This window comes from Mustelus asterias, chromosome 21 (genome assembly GCF_964213995.1).
Source record: "Mustelus asterias chromosome 21, sMusAst1.hap1.1, whole genome shotgun sequence".
Classification (NCBI taxonomy): domain Eukaryota; kingdom Metazoa; phylum Chordata; class Chondrichthyes; order Carcharhiniformes; family Triakidae; genus Mustelus; species Mustelus asterias.
Window position 1 is genome coordinate 17,771,980 of NC_135821.1, and position 16,819 is coordinate 17,788,798.

A 16,819-nucleotide genomic window follows, 5' to 3' on the forward strand; every position below is an offset into this window, starting at 1 on the left:
GGACTTGTCGAATCTGTGAGGCTTGGCCTGGTCCAGGATGATTGACGCCACCGTTGAGTCTTGAGTGCAACTGCAGGCAGCTGAGATGGTTGATGATGATGACCCCTGCTGGTCGTCTGCGGTCGGTGCCGACCAAAATGGCTGCGCCCATGGATCGCACGTGGTTGATGGCGTTGAAAGTGGCGGCACTCGCAGGTCGCACGTGTCTTGCGTCGTCGTCGTCAGGAATGGCGGCGCTCGTGAATCGCATGTGGTGGAAGACCTCGATGAAGCCGGAGACAGGGAGACAGATTCTGGAGAATCACACGCCGCACTGCTTGGCTTCGAGGGTGGTTTAGCTCAGCACACTTTGGCATAGTGCCCTTTCTTCCCACACGCAAAATACCGTTCTGGCCGGACATCGCTGCCGAGGGTGTTTTGCCAATCCACAGAAATAGCACCGCAGGCCTCCTGGAGCTGCCGCCGTCATCAGGTCCGAGGTTGAAAGCACGACCGCGCAGTTTCTTGGAGCTGCTGGGTAGAGTTGAGTCGGTGGCTGTACTTGCCACGATGTTCCCACGTGGTCGGTGGGGTAAGTTTCTAGACTTCTGGAGGCCGTTTCCATCGCATCAGCCAATTCCACCCTCTTAGCTAGGTCTAAGTTACCTTGCTCTAGCAGCCGTAGGCGAATATAGGATGAGCCGATTCCCGCCACGAACGCGTCTCGGATCAAATCGTTAGTATACTGGGTCGCCGACACTGGCTTGCAATTGCAGGCACTGGCTAGCTGCTGAAGTTCGGGCAGGTACTGTCCCGTCGTTTCGCCGGGCTGCCGCCGTCGAGTGGCTAGTAGGTGTCGAGCATGAATCTCGTTTGGCGGTTTGTTGTACAGTTTCTTAAGTAGTTCGATGGCCCCTTTGTAGTCTTGGGCATCGCGGATTGTTGAATATACAGTGTCGCTTACCCTTGCATGGAGGACCCGCAATCTATCGGTATTGTTTTGAATGGCTGTTGAGGCATCGATATAGTCTTGAAAACACTTCAACCAATGGTCGAAAGTGTTCGACGCTCCAGCTGCACTCGGATCTAAGGTAAGCCGATCGGGTTTTAACATTTGCTCCATGGTTTTTTTTCAACCAAATTTGTTACTAATAAAATTGATGCGCGATGAAATCCTCGGGAGGCTGGATCGTACCCGGGAAATAAAGGCTTTTATTAGTAACAAGAATGGAGCATACTATATAACAATACAATCCCAGACTAAAGGGTCACCAGGCAGTGCAGTGACCTTTATACTCCTACAGGTAGGCGGAGCCAACCGGAGTGTACCACAGAACAATACCAACAAGTAGAACACCCCAAACCTAACCCCAACAGTAACATATGTACAAGTACCCATAGTGCTAACCATCTATGGTTCAGTACCCATAGTGGTAACCATCTATGGTTCACCACACAGGTGAGTAAGGATATAAAACTTGAAGCCATGAGGGCTGCAGAGCTGTGTCTGTGTGCTCTGCTAAAAGCAACAGGGAAACAAAACAGCATTACTTTTCACACTTCCTTCTTTGTTACATCATGCCAGTGCAGCCCCAGTGGCCTAATGGATAAGGCACTGGCCTCCTAAGCCAGGGATTGTGGGTTCGAGTCCCATCTGGGGTGATGTGTGTTTTTAAAACATTCTCTCTCTGCCTCACAACTCTCAATCAATGTGAGTTTGAATCTATCTCTACTCTCTTTCGAGATTCCCCAATGCCTGGCAGCGAGCTGATGGAAGCAGAATCAATGAGAACTTTCCACATTGAAGGGAATGGGAATAAATAAACACTGAAGGGGAAATTTGCAAGCTGGAAGCTTTGTGAGGGATTGTGGGTTTGAGCCCCATCTGGGGGCAAAATGTTCTCACTCTGGCTCCTCATAACTCCTCAATTCAAATTAACCACAACTCCAATTTGCTCCCTTTAAAAATCCCCACGGCTGCAGATGCATCAATCTTTACCCTGATAAACAACTTACCATCAACCCATTCTTTCTTTCCAGTCTGGTAGAATCATAGAATCATCGAATCATACAGTATAGAAGAGGCCATTCGGCCCATCGTGCCTGCACTGACAAAACTACACGACATCTACACTAACCCCACTTTCCAGCTCTTAGCCAATAGTCTTGAATGTTCTGACATTTCAAGTCCTCATCCAGCTCCTTGTTAAAGGTTGTGAGGTTTCCGGTCTCCACTGCCCTCCCAGGCAGCGCATTCCAGATTCCCACCACCCTCTGGGTGAAAAAACCTTCCTTCAAATCCCCCCAAAATCTCCTGCCCCTCGCCTTAAAGCTCCGCCCCCTCATTATTGACCCTTCAACCAAGGGGGGCAGCTGCTTCCTATCCATCCTGTCCACACCCCTCATAATCTTATAAACCTCCATCAGCTCCCCCCCCTCAGCCTTTGCTGTAGAGAAAACCCCAGCCTATCCAGCCTCTCTTCATAGCTCAAATGCTCCGTCCCAGGCAACATCCTGGTGAATCTCCTCTGTACTCTCCCCAGTGCTATCACATCCTTCCTATAGTGAGGCGACCAGAGCTGCACACAGTACTCTAGCTGTGGCCTATACCAATGTTTTGTACAGTTCCATCATAACATTCCTGCTCTTATAATCTCTGCCACAGCTGATAAAGGCAGGTGTCCAATCTGCCTTCTTAACAATCCTATTAACCTGTCCTGCTGCCTTCAGGGGTCTGTGGACAAGCACCCCAAGATCCATCTGTTCCTCTGAGCTTCCTAGTGTCCTGCCATTCATTGCGTGCTCCCTTGTCTTGTTACTCCTTTCAAAGTGCATCATCTCACACTTTCCAGGGTTAAATTCCATCTGCCACTGAACTGCCCATTTGTCCGTTCCGTCTATATCTTCCTGCAACAACAAGACCTTCTTCTTCATTATTAACCACCCTGTCAATCATAGAATACCTACAGTGCAGAAAGAGGCCATTTGGTCCATCAAGTCTGCACCGGCCACAATCCCACCCAGGCCCTATTCCTGTAACCCCGCATACTTACCCTGCTAACCCCCGACACTAAAGGGCAATTTAGCATGGCCAATTGACCTAATCTGCACATCTGTGGGAGAAAACCAGAGCCCCCAGAGGAAACCCACATAGACACGGGAGAGCCAGGATCGAACCCAGCTTCCTGATACTGTGAGGCAGCAGTGCGAACCAAAGAACAAAGAACGGTACAGCACAGGAAACAGGCCCTTCGGCCCTCCAAGCCTGTGCCACTGTGCCACCATGCTGCCCATTTGTTAGGTACGACCTCCCCCTGACGAAGCCATGCTGACTATCCCTGATCCTTGCCTTTCCAAGTGGACAGAGATGCTCTCCTTCAGAATTTTCTCCAATAGTTTCCCATTGCTGATGTCAGAGTTACTGGTCGGGAATTCCCTGGTTTATCTCTGCCACCCTTCTTGAAAAGTAGAACCGCTCTGCCACAAAAGTGGTACCTTTACCTGAAGGGTTTGCTGTGCTGAGTGTGATTTAAATGATCTACTGTCAGGTTGGGGAGAATGGGAATGAAATCAATTTCTTACCCATCCAATCATTTGTATTTTTAGAATGTGTGTGAGTTGAAGGAAAGGGACAGTGAACCTAAAAGGCACACCACCCCAGGTGGGACTCGAACCCACAATCCCTGGCTTTGGAGGCCAATGCCTTATCCATTAGGCCACTGGAGTAACAGTGGTGCAATGTTCCATCGAAGATCAATTGACAGACTTGAAACACCTCACCTTTGGTGAGTTTCAAAGTTCTGATCATGATTGGAAACGATTTTCACCATCATATCTGCCATCGCTTGCAACATCCTGGAGCCAGCTACAACAACAACCTGCAGTTAGCTAGCCCGTTGTACGGGCAGCAGGGTGGCACAGTGGTTAACACTGTTGCCTCAGTGCCAGAGACTCGGGTTCAATTCCAGCCTTGGGTCACTGTCTGTGTGGAGTTTGTACATTCTCCCCGTGTCTGCATGGGTTTCCTCCGGGTGCTCCGGTTTCCTCCCTCACTCCAAAGCTGTGCGGGTTAGGATGATTGGCCGTGTTAAATTGCCAGGGGGACTCGCACGGTAAATATGAGGGGTTACAGGTGGGATTGTTGTCGGTGCTGGCTCAATGGGTTGAATGAACTCCTTCAGCACTGTAGGGATTCTATGATTAAAGGAATGTAGTAAAGATTGGAATTAATATCAGGTAAACTAAAGGGGTTAAAGGCTGACAAGTCCCCGGGAGCTGATGGTTTGCACCCCAGGATCGTAAAGGAGTTATCTACGGAGAGTGTGGATGCATTGGTCGTTATTTTCCAAATATCCTTGGATTCTGGAACCGTGCCAAAGGATTGGAAAGCTGCCAATGTGGCATCCTTACTCAAAAAGGGACGGAGAAAAATGCAGGAAACTACAGTCTAACTTCAGTGATTGGAAAAATATTCCAATCGATTATTCAGGAGAGAATGGCGATGCAATTGGAAGGTCAAAATCTGATCAGGCAGAGTCAGCACGGTTTCATGAAGGGGAAATCATGACTGACAAATTTACTCGGGTTCTTTGAGAAGGTCTCGGCCGGGGTAGATAGAGGAGAACCAGTCGATGTTGTATATTTGGATTTTCAAAAGGTATTTGATAAGGTGCCACAGTAACGCCGTCTACACAAGGTAGGAGATCACGGTGTTGGAGGTAATATTCTGACATGGGGAGAGACAGGAAGCAGCGAATGGTGATAAGAGGGTCTCGCTCAGGTCGGTGGGTGCTAATCAGAGGAGTGCCACAGGGATTACGTTGATATGACGGCTTTGATTGAAGCTTGCTCACCGAGGATGCCACCTTTTTCCTGAATGAAGCTTCTCCTCCTGGCTTTACTGTCCATTACATCTGCTGCTGGAAACACCATGGTATCAATCATTAAGTGGCCATCACCCCACAACCCACACTCCCTGGCTTAGGAGGCCAGAGCCTTACCATTACGCCCCTGGGGTTCATCACACACTGATACCTCCCTGAGGACACTATCAGCTGCTAATCCCCTCGGCTAAATCTGGCTACTATTCATCCTGGAACGCAATGATAACCACCTCTACTCCACAAAGAATCAACTCCTTAAATCCTCTCTCCCTCAGCCCTCACCACTTGTGAGTCTCTTCATTAAGCCCTTGGTCACTAAGATTGAGAAATTGAGACCACGTCCATTCAGCTGCCTATGTGGCTTCCATCCTTCCATCTCTCTGACTAGGAGAGATTTCCTTGGAGATTTGCTGCTGTCCCACACCTGAATTTGTCTATTTTGTCAGGTTTTTCTACAATCTCCGTTCGTGCCCTCTTGTTCATGGGAACGGAATCTAATTGATGCGCGTTATCAAACACGAGGCTAGATGCTCGGGAAATAAAAGGCTTTTATTTGCTGTAATGAAGCAGCCAATAATTATATACACGATCCCAGACTGAAGGGGTCCCAGCCAGAGCAGGGACTTTTATACCTCTCCCAGGAGGCGGAGCCCGACTGGGATGTACCACAACACTACAGTACAAAGGTGTAACAACCCCACCCTAACCCCAACAGCAACAAGTAGCACAACCCAACAGTAACATATGTACATCCTTGTAGTACTGGCCAGACCCTGGCTCAGTACTATCCAGTGGGAACCAACGATGGTTCACCACATTCACCCCTCCTTTGAGAACAAAGGCTGGCGGGGTACAAAAACAGAATAAGGTGTCATCAGTCTATAAGTTCAGACGGTCAGGGGGACCGCACTGTCGTTGTGACCTCCTCAATACCGGCGGTGACACCGGAGTAGGCACTTGCGGTGGCGTTCTCCCCAAGGCGGCGTCCAGCTGTTCTTCCACGGACTCACAGGCCGGTTGACCCTGAGGTGACGGTAGTCCATGGGGTCCTGACACGCCCTGCAGTGGCGACCATCTTCTGGACTCAGGCAAGCTGTACACGGGAGTAAAAGGGTTCAGCAATGGTCCCGATGCTGCCCGCGCCGTGTCCGGGGGAGAAACAAGAGTTAAGGGGTTTGTAACAGGGGGTATGACAGGGGTTGCTACGTCCCCTGCTGGCGCCAGGTCTTGGATCGAGACCGTGTCCTCTCGCCCATCAGGGTATGCCACATAGGCATACTGAGGGTTGGCGTGGAGGAGATGGACCTGTTCGACCCGAGGGACGAGGAGGGATTGGCGACTGCTCCTGCCACGTTTTCTCCACGTGGTCCTCCGGATACAATACTAAGCTTTTGGAGGCCGTCTCGAGCATCTCCGCTCGCTCGATTGCCTGGGTAAGGTCAAGGTTACCTTTCTCCAGTAGTTTAAGTCGAATGTACGACGATCCGACTCCCGCCACAAACGCATCTCGGGCGAGGTCGTTCATACTCTGCTCAGCCGACACTGCTTTGCAGTTACAGCCCCTGGCTAGCTGTAGGAGCTCGTTCGCATATTCCTCCATCATTTCGCCAGACTGCCGTCGTCGAGTGGCTAAGAGGTAACGAGCGTGTATTTCATTGGGCGGTTTGATATAACGCTTCTTCAGATGCTCGAGGGCCTTAGTATAATCGGTGGCCGCACGGATCGCGAGGTAGACAGTGTCGCTTACCCTCGCATGGAGGACCCGGAGTCTGTCATCATCTGTGGTGACCGCTGCGGAGGCTGCCAGGTAGTCTTCGAAGCACTTCAGCCAGTGGTCGAAGGTGTTAGAGGTGCCCACCGCACGTGGATCTAGTGTAAGGCGTTCCGGCTTCAGGATCTGCTCCATACTCTCTTTTTTTTTCTTCGACGAGAGTTTAACAACAGTAAATAAAATTGATGCGCGTTATCAAACACGAGGCTAGATGCTCGGGAAATAAAAGGCTTTTATTTACTGTAATGAAGCAGCCAATAATTATATACACGATCCCAGACTGAAGGGGTCCCAGCCAGAGCAGGGACTTTGATACCTCTCCCAGGAGGCGGAGCCCGACTGGGATGTACCACAACACTACAGTACAAAGGTGTAACAACCCCACCCTAACCCCAACAGCAACAAGTAGCACAACCCAACAGTAACATATGTACATCCTTGTAGTACTGGCCAGACCCTGGCTCAGTACTATCCAGTGGGAACCAACGATGGTTCACCACACTAATTCCCTCAACCCAACAGCCAACACACTGGTGAGCCACCAACGTCCCGTGCTGCTCCCCATGTCAGCTAATCTGGTCAATGGTTTGTGCTCCCTGAACACTCTCTCCCTCTCTGTCAAATCCGCTGTTACCGACCCTCCCTCCCCCACATCATTCACGATGCGCACCTTGAGAAACATGAGGCATTTCAGAGATGTCAAGTCACCATCGGTGGCCTACTTTCAATTGCTCTTTAATTGACCCATGGTACAAGGTGGCCCCAGTGGCCTAATGGATAAGGCACTGGCCTCCTACGCCAGGGATTGTGGGTTCAAGTCCCATCTGGGGTGATGTGTATTTTTAAACACATTCTCTCTCTGGCTCATCATAACCCTGTGTCAGCTTTATCTCAATTCAAATTCACTTCAGCTCCAATCTGCCCTCTTTCAAATCCCCGTGGCTGCAGTGAGATGATGGAAGCACATTCAATAAGAACTCACTTCAGGCAATTCGATAAACACATGAAGGGAAAAGTTGCACGCTGGAGGGGAATTTGAAAGGGAATGGTTGAGAAAGTCAGTGCCTGTTTTGAGGTGATTTTCAAAGCCTTTGTCAATGAAGGTGGTCAGGGCAAGGGCCTGGTCGTCTGTGCTTCACCCTCGCTGAAAGGCAGTTTGTTCAGCTTTCAGGAATTTCTCCACCTCTGGCTCTATCCGCTGTGAGATGAGACACTCCAAGACCTTCCAGCACACAGAGAGCAGAGATATTGCTCGGTAGCTCGCAGGTATGTTTGGGTCTTTGCCTGGTTCTGGGAGGGCGATGACTTTGGACAAACACCAGGGTTCAGGCAGCCTTCCCTTGCAGGTCACCCTTGTGAGGATTTCAGCCAATCAGCAGTGGGCACGTGGGCCAAAGTGTTTGAGGAACTCGGGAAGAATGTTGTCAGAGCGGCTGCAGGGCCGGGTTTGATTTTTTGTAGCGTGTTGTCCAACCCCTGGACAGGTGAGTAAGGATATAAAACTTGAAGCCATGAGGGCTGCAGAGCCGTGTCTGTGTGCTCTGCTAAAAGCAACAGGGAAACAAAACAGCATTGCCTTTCACACTTCCTTCTTTGTTGCATCATACCAGTGCAGCCCCAGTGGCCTAATGGATAAGGCACTGGCCTCCTAAGCCAGGGATTGTGGGTTCGAGCCCCATCTGGGGTGATGTATATTTTTAAAACATTCTCTCTCTGCCTCACAGCTCTCAATTCCATCTCAATCAATGAGAATTAATGTGAGTTTGAATCTATCTCTGCTCTCTTTCGAGATTCCAGTAAGAAGTCTCACAACACCAGGTTAAAGTCCAACAGGTTTATTTGGTAGAAAATACCATAAGCTTTCAGAGCGCTGCTCCTTCGTCAGATGGAGTGGAAATGTGCTCTCAAACAGTGCACAGAGACACAAAATCAAGTTACAGAATACTGATTAGAATGCGAATCCCTACAGCCAGCCGGGTCTTAAAGGTACAGACAATTGGGTGGAGGGAGCATGAAACACAGGTTAAAGAGATGTGTATTGTCTCCAGACAGAACAGCTAGTGAGATTCTACAAGCCCAGGAGGCAGGCTGTGGGGGTTACTGATAATGTGACATAAATCCAACATCCCGGTTTAGGTCGTCCTCATGTGTGCGGAACTTGGCTATCAGTTTCTGCTCAGCGACTCTGCGCTGTCGTGTGTCATGAAGGCCACCTTGGAGAACGCTTACCTGAAGATCTAAGGCTGAATGCCCGTGACCGCTGAAGTGTTCCCCACAGGAAGAGAACAGTCTTGCCTGGTGATTGTTGAGCGGTGTTCATTCATCCGTTGTCGTAGTGTCTGCATGGTTTCCCCAATGTACCATGCCTCTTTCGAGATTCCCCAATGCCTGGCAGCGAGCTGATGGAAGCAGAATCAATGAGAACTTTCCACATTGAAGGGAATGGGAATAAATAAACACTGAAGGGGAAATTTGCAAGCTGGAAGCTTTGTGAGGGATTGTGGGTTTGAGCCCCATCTGGGGGCAAAATGTTCTCACTCTGGCTCCTCATAACTCCTCAATTCAAATTAACCACAACTCCAATTTGCTCTCTTTAAAAATCCCCATGGCTGCAGATGCATCAATCTTTATCCTGATACACAACTTACCATCAACCCATCCTTTTTTTCCAGTCTGATAGAGTCATAGAATCATAGAATCATACAGTATAGAAGAGGCCATTCGGCCCATCGTGTCTGCACTGACAAAACTACACGACATCTACACTAACCCCACTTTCCAGCTCTTAGCCAATAGCCTTGAATGTTCTGACATTTCAAGTCCTCATCCAGCTCCTTGTTAAAGGTTGTGAGGTTTCCGGTCTCCACTGCCCTCCCAGGCAGCGCATTCCAGATTCCCACCACCCTCTGGGTGAAAAAACCTTCCTTCAAATTCCCCAAAATCTCCTGCTCCTCGCCTTAAAGCTCCACCCCCTCATTATTGACCCTTCAACCAAGGGGAGGGGGGGGGGCAGCTGCTTCCTATCCATCCTGTCCACACCCCTCATAATCTTATAAACCTCCATCAGCTCCCCCCTCAGCCTTTGCTGTAGAGAAAACCCCAGCCTATCCAACCTCTCTTCATAGCTCAAATGCTCCGTCCCAGGCAACATCCTGGTGAATCTCCTCTGTACTCTCCCCAGTGCTATCGCACCCTTCCTATCGTGAGGCGACCAGAGCTGCACACAGTACTCTAGCTGTGGCCCAACCAAAATTTTGTACAGCTCCATCATAACATTCCTGCTCTTATAATCTATGCACAGTAAGAAGTCTCACAACACCATGTTAAAGTCCAACAGGTTTATTTGGTAGCAAAAGCCACTAGCTTTCGGAACAGGCTGTTCCTTCATCAGGTGGGTGGGAGTTCTGATCACAAACAGGGCACAAAGACACAAACTCAATTTACATGAATAATGATTGGAATGTGAGTCTTTACAACTAATCAAGTCTTAAAGGTACTGACAATGTGAGTTCAGGGAGCATTAAGCACAGGTTAAAGAGATGTGTATTGTCTCTAGATCGGACAGCTAGTGAGATTTTGCACATCCAGGCAAGTTTTGGGGGTTACAGATAGTGTGACATGAACCCAATATCCCGGTTGAGGCTGTCCTCATGTGTGCGGAACCTGGCTATCAGCCTCTGCTCAGCGACTCTGCACTGTCGTGTGTCGTGAAGGCTGCCTTGGAGAACGCTTACCTGGAGATCAGAGGCTGAATGCCCGTGACCGCTGAAGTGCTCCCCCACAGGAAGAGAACAGTCTTGCCTGGTGATTGTCGAGCAGTGTTCATTCATCCGTTGTCATAGCGTCTGCATGGTTTCCCCAATGTACCATGCCTCGGGACATCCTTTCCTGCAGCGTATCAGGGAGACAACGTTGGCAGAGTTGGAAGAGTAGGTACCGTGTACCTGGTGGATGGTGTTCTCACGTGTGATGATGGCATCTGTGTCAATGATCCGGCACCTCCTGCAGAGGTTGCTGTGGCAGGGTTGTGTGGTGTCGTGGTCACTGTTCTCCTGAAGGCTGGGTAGTTTGCTGCGGACAATGGTCTGTTTGAGGTTGTGCGGTTGTTTGAAGGCAAGACGTGGGTGTGGGGATTGCCTTGGCGAGATGTTTGTCTTCATCAATGACACGTTGAAGGCTCCGGAGGAGATGTCGCAGCTTCTCCGCTCCGGGGAAGTACTGGACGACGAAGGGTACTCTGTCCACCGTGTCCCGTGTTTGTCTTCTGAGGAGGTCGGGGCGGTTTTACGCTGTGGCGCGTCGGAACTGTCGATCGATGAGTTGAGCGCCATATCCTGTTCTTATGAGGGCATCTTTCAGCGTCTGTTACGATCCTCCTCATCCGAGCAGATCCTGTGTATATGGAGGGCTTATAATCTATGCCACAGCTGATAAAGGCAGGTGTCCAATCTGCCTTCTTAACTATCCTGTTAACCTGTTCTGCTGCCTTCAGGGATCTGTGGACAAGCACCCCAAGATCCAACTGTTCCTCTGAGCTTCTCGTGTCCTGCCATTCATTGCGTGCTCCCTTATCTTGTTCCTCCTTTCAAAGTGCAACAACTCACACTTTTCAGGGTTAAATTCCATCTGCCACTGATTTGTCCATCTGACCGTTCCGTCTCTATCTTCCTGCAACACAAGACCTTCTTCTTCATTATTAACCACCCTGTCGATCATAGAATCCCTGCAGTGCGGAAGGAAGCCATTCGTCCCATCCAGTCTGCTCTGACCACAATCCCACCCAGTCCCTATTCCTGTAACCCCACATATTTATCCTGTAAACCCCCTGGCACTAAGGGACAATTTAGCATGATCAATCAACCTAACCCGCACATCTTTGGACTGTGGGAGGAAACCGGAGCACCCGGAGGAAACCCACGCAGACACGGGGAGAATGTGCAAACTCCACACAGACAGTGACCCAAGCTGGGAATTGAGCTCTGGATCCTGGCGCTGTGAGGCAGCAGTGCGAACCACTGTGCCACCGTGCTGCCCATTTGTTAGGTACGGCCTCCCCCTGACGAAGCCATGCTGACTATCCCTGATCAAACCTTGCCTTTCCAAGTGGAGAGAGATGCTCTCCTTCAGAATTTTCTCCAATAGTTTCCCATTGCTGATGTCAGAGTTACTGGTCGGGAATTCCCTGGTTTATCTCCACCACCCTTCTTGAAAAGTAGAACCGCACTGCCACAAAAGTGGTACCTTTACCTGAAGGGTTTGCTGTGCTGAGTGTGATTTAAATGATCTACTGTCAGGTTGGGGAGACTGGGAATGAAATCAATTTCTTACCCATCCAATCGTTTATATTTTTAGAATGCGTGTGAGTTGAAGGAAAGGGACAGCGATCCTAAAATACACACCACCCCAGGTGGGACTCGAACCCACAATGCCTGGCTTCTGAGGCCAGTGCCTTATCCATTAGGCCACTGGTGCAATATTCCATTTAAGGTCAATTGACAGACTTGAAACACCTCACCTTTGGTGAGTTTCAAAGTTCTGATCGTGAATGGAAACGATTTTCACCGTCATATCTGCCATCGCTTGCAACATCCTGGAGCCAGCTACAACAACAACCTGCAGTTAGCTAGCCCGTTGTACGGGCAGCAGGGTGGCACAGTGGTTGGCACTGTTGCCTCAGTGCCAGAGACCCGGGTTCAATTCCGGCCTTGGGTCACTGTCTGTGTGGAGTTTGTACATTCTCCCCGTGTCTGCATGGGTTTCCTCCGGGTGCTCCGGTTTCCTCCCTCACTCCAAAGCTGTGCGGGTTAGGATGATTGGCCGTGCTAAATTGCCAGGGGGACTCGCACGGTAAATATGTGGGGTTACAGGTGGGATTGTTGTCGGTGCCGGCCCAATGGGCTGAATGACCTCCTTCTGCACTGTAGGGATTCTATGATTAAGGGAATGTAGTAAAGATTGGAATTAATATCAGGTAAACTAAAGGGGTTAAAGGCTGACAAGTCCCCGGGAGCTGATGGTTTGCACCACAGGATCGTAAAGGAGTTATCTACGGAGAGTGTGGATGCCTTGGTCGTCATTTTCCAAATATCCTTGGATTCCGGAACTGTGCCAAAGGATTGGAAAGCTGCCAATGTGGCACCCTTATTCAAAAAGGGAAGGAGAAAAATACAGGAAACTACAGTCTAACTTCAGTGATTGGAAAAATATTCCAATCGATTATTCAGGAGAGAATGGCGATGCAATTGGAAAGTCAAAATCTGATCAGGCAGAGTTCATCACATACTGATACCTCCCTGAGGACACTATCAGATGGTACTCTCCTTGGCTAAATCTGGCTACTATTCATCCTGGAACGCAATGATAACGGTTTCATGAAGGGGAAATCACGTCTGTCAAATTTACTAGGGTTCTTTGAGGAGGTCTCGGCTGGGGTAGATAGAGGAGAAGCAGTCGATGTTGTATATTTGGATTTTCAAAAGGTATTTGATAAGGTGCCACACTAAAGCCGACTACACAAGGTCATGGTGTTGGAGGCAATATTCTGATATGGGTAGAGAGGATTGGCTAACTGACAGGAAGCAGCGAATGGTGATAAGAGGATCTCACTCAGGTCGGTGGGTGCGAATCAGAGGAGTGCCACAGGGATTACGTTGATATGACGGCTTTGATTGAAGCTTGCTCACCGAGGATGCCACCTTCTTCCTGAATGAAGCTTCTCCTCCTGGCTTTACCGTCCGTTACATCTGCTGCTGGAAACACCATGGTGTCAATCGTTAAGTGGACATCACCCCACAAACCCACACTCCCTGGCTTAGGAGGCCAGAGCCCTACCATTAGGCCCCTGGGGTTCATCACACACTGATACCTCCCTGAGGACGCTATCAGCTGGTACTCTCCTTGGCTAAATCTGGCTACTATTCATCCTGGAACACAATGATAACCACCTCTACTCCACAACAAATCATCTCCTTAAATCCTCTCCCCCTCAGCCCTCACCACTTGTGACTCTCTCCATTAAGCCCTTGGTCACTGAGATTGAGAGATTGAGACCACATCCGTCCAGCTGCCTTTGTGGCTTCCATCCTTCCCCCTTGCTGACTGGGAGAGACTTCCTTGGAGATTTCCCATTGTCCCAGTCATGAATTTGTCTATTTTTCTCGAGTTTCTCTTCAATATCCGCTTGTGCCCTCTTGTTCATAGCAACGGAATCAAATTCCCTCAACCCAACAGCCAACACACTGGTGAGCCACCAACGTCCCGTGCTGCTCCCCATGTCAGCTAATCTGGTCAATGGTTTGTGCTCCATGAACACTCTCTCCCTCTCTGTCAAATCCGCTGTTACCGACCCTCCCTCCCCCACATCATTCACGATGCGCACCTTGAGAAACATGAGGCATTTCAGAGATGTCAAGTCGCCATCGATGGCCTACTTTCAATTGCTCTTTGATTGACCCATGGTACAAGGTGGCCCCAGTGGCCTAATGGATAAGGCACTGGCCTCCTACGCCAGGGATTGTGGGTTCAAGTCCCATCTGGGGTGATGTGTTTTTTTAAACATTCTCCCTCTCTCTGGCTCATCATAACCCTGTGTCAGCTTTATCTCAATTCAAATTCACTTCAGCTCCAATCTGCCCTCTTTCAAATCCCCGTGGCTGCAGTGAGATGATGGAAGCACATTCAATAAGAACTCACTTCAGGCAATTCGATAAACACGTGAAGGGAAAAGTTGCACGCTGGAGGGGAATTTGAATGGGAATGGTTGAGAAAGTCAGCGCCTGTTTTGAGGTGATTTTCAAAGCCTTTGTCAATGAAGGTGGTCAGGGCAAGGGCCTGGTCGTCTGTGCTTCACCCTCGCTGAAAGGCAGTTTGTTCAGCTTTCAGGAATTTCTCCACCTCTGGCTCTATCCGCTGTGAGATGAGACACTCCAAGACCTTCCAGCACACAGAGAGCAGAGATATTGCTCGGTAGCTCGCAGGTATGTTTGGGTCTTTGCCTGGTTCTGGGAGGGCGATGACTTTGGACAAACACCAGGGTTCAGGCAGCCTTCCCTTGCAGGTCACCCTTGTGAGGATTTCAGCCAATCAGCAGTGGGCACGTGGGCCAAAGTGTTTGAGGAACTCGGGAAGAATGTTGTCAGAGCGGCTGCAGGGCTGGGTTTGATTTTTTGTAGCGTGTTGTCCAACTCCTGGACAGGTGAGTAAGGATATAAAACTTGAAGCCATGGGGGCTGCAGAGCCGTGTCTGTGTGCTCTGCTAAAAACAAAAGTGAAACTAAACAGCATTGCGTGACACAGTTCCTTCCTCATGATTACTTGGTAGTGATGTCCCAGTGGCCTAATGGATAAGGCACTGGCCTCCTAAGCCAGGGATTGTGGGTTTGAGTCCCATCTGGGGTGATGTGTATTTTTGAAACATTCCCTCTCTGCCTCACACTCTCAATTCCATCTCAATCAATCAATGAAAATGAATGTGAGTTTGAATCTATCTCTACTCTCTTTCGAGATTCTCCAATTCCTGGCAGCGAGCTGATGGAAGCAGAATCAGAGAGGAGGTTTGATGAGGACTTATCTGTTGAGGTAGTATGGGCGGAGATTAGAAATAGGAGAGGAGAGGTCACCCTGTTGGGAGTCTTTTATAGACCTCCTAAAAGTTCTAGAGAGGTTGAGGAAAGGATTGCGGAGTCAATCCTGCTTAGGAGTGAAAGTAATAGGGCAATTGTTATGGGGGATTTTAACTTGACTAATATTGACTGGAATTGTTATAGCTCTAGCTCGTTAGAGGGGTCAGTTTTTGTTCAAAGCGTGCAGGAAGGTTTTTTGACTCAGTATGTAGACAGGCCAACTAGAGGTGAGGCTATATTGGATCTGGTGCTGGGAAATGAGCCAGACCAGGTGCTAGACTTGGAAGTTGGTGTGCATTTTGGTGATAGTGACCACAATTCGGTTACGTTCACCTTAGTGATGGAAAGGGATAGGCATGAACCTCGGGCCAGTGGTTTTAGCTGGGGGAAGGGTAATTATGAGGCTATTAGGAGAGAATTAGGAAACATAGGTTGGACTAGGAGATTACAGGGACTGGGAACGTCCGACATGTGGAGTTTTTTCAAGGAGCAGCTACTGCGAGTCTGTGATAGGTATGTCCCTGTCAGGCAAGGAGGAATTGGTAGGGCTAGGGAACCGTGGTGCACCAAAAAAGTTTCTTTGTTGGTTAAAAAGAAAAAGGAGGCTTATGTTCGGATGAGACGTGAGCACTCGGGTAGTGCACTAGAAAGCTTTAGATTGGCTAAGAGGGAGTTGAAGAGCGAGCTTAGAAGGGCTAAAAGGGGACATGAGAAGACTTTGGCGGATAGGGTTAAAGAGAATCCTAAGGCGTTCTATAGGTATGTCAAGAACAGAAGGTTGGTTAGGGCAAGTTTAGGGCCAGTTATAGATGGCAGAGGGAAGTTATGTGTGGAACCGGAGGAGATTGGTGAAGCATTGAACCAATATTTCTCTTCGGTGTTCACGCAAGGGGACATGAATATAGCTGAGGAGGACACTGGGTTGCAAGGGAGTAGAATAGACAGTATTACAGTTGATAAGGAGGATGTGCAGGATATTCTGGAGGGTCTGAAAATAGATAAATCCCCTGGTCCGGATGGGATTTATCCAAGGATTCTCTGGGAGGCAAGAGAAGTGATTGCAGAGCCTCTGGCTCTGATCTTCAGGTCGTCGTTGGCCTCTGGTATAGTACCAGAAGATTGGAGGTTAGCGAATGTTGTCCCATTGTTTAAGAAGGGGAACAGAGACTTCCCCGGGAATTATAGACCGGTGAGTCTCACTTCTGTTGTCGGCAAGATGTTGGAAAAAATTATAAGGGATAGGATTTATAGTTATTTGGAGAGTAATGAATTGATAGGTGATAGTCAGCATGGTTTTGTGGCAGGTAGGTCGTGCCTTACTAACCTTATTGAGTTTTTTGAGAAAGTGACCAAGGAGGTGGATGGGGGCAAGGCAGTGGACGTGGTATATATGGATTTTAGTAAGGCGTTTGATAAGGTTCACCATGGTAGGCTTCTGCAGAAAATGCAGATGTATGGGATTGGGGGTGATCTAGGAAATTGGATCAGGAATTGGCTAGCGGATAGGAAACAGAGGGTGGTGGTTGATAGTAAATATTCATCATGGAGTGCGGTTACAAGTGGTG

The 16,819-nt window shown here is 49.1% G+C and overlaps 7 non-coding genes across 7 annotated transcripts; 5 read left to right on the forward strand and 2 right to left on the reverse strand.

Moving 5' to 3' along the window:
- Positions 1-1,568: 1,568 nt before the first annotated feature.
- trnar-ccu (transfer RNA arginine (anticodon CCU)) lies at positions 1,569-1,641 on the forward strand. Its single transcript has one exon. It is a non-coding gene; the product is annotated as a tRNA-Arg (tRNA).
- Positions 1,642-3,632: 1,991 nt separating this feature from the next.
- Positions 3,633-3,705, reverse strand: trnaw-cca (transfer RNA tryptophan (anticodon CCA)). Its single transcript has one exon. It is a non-coding gene; the product is annotated as a tRNA-Trp (tRNA).
- Positions 3,706-7,392: 3,687 nt separating this feature from the next.
- trnar-ccu (transfer RNA arginine (anticodon CCU)) lies at positions 7,393-7,465 on the forward strand. Its single transcript has one exon. It is a non-coding gene; the product is annotated as a tRNA-Arg (tRNA).
- A 782-nt stretch (positions 7,466-8,247) lies between these two features.
- Positions 8,248-8,320, forward strand: trnar-ccu (transfer RNA arginine (anticodon CCU)). The gene has a single exon. It is a non-coding gene; the product is annotated as a tRNA-Arg (tRNA).
- A 3,712-nt stretch (positions 8,321-12,032) lies between these two features.
- On the reverse strand, positions 12,033-12,105 carry trnal-cag (transfer RNA leucine (anticodon CAG)). The gene has a single exon. It is a non-coding gene; the product is annotated as a tRNA-Leu (tRNA).
- Positions 12,106-14,100: 1,995 nt separating this feature from the next.
- On the forward strand, positions 14,101-14,173 carry trnar-ccu (transfer RNA arginine (anticodon CCU)). The gene has a single exon. It is a non-coding gene; the product is annotated as a tRNA-Arg (tRNA).
- A 784-nt stretch (positions 14,174-14,957) lies between these two features.
- trnar-ccu (transfer RNA arginine (anticodon CCU)) lies at positions 14,958-15,030 on the forward strand. Its single transcript has one exon. It is a non-coding gene; the product is annotated as a tRNA-Arg (tRNA).
- Positions 15,031-16,819: the final 1,789 nt, after the last annotated feature.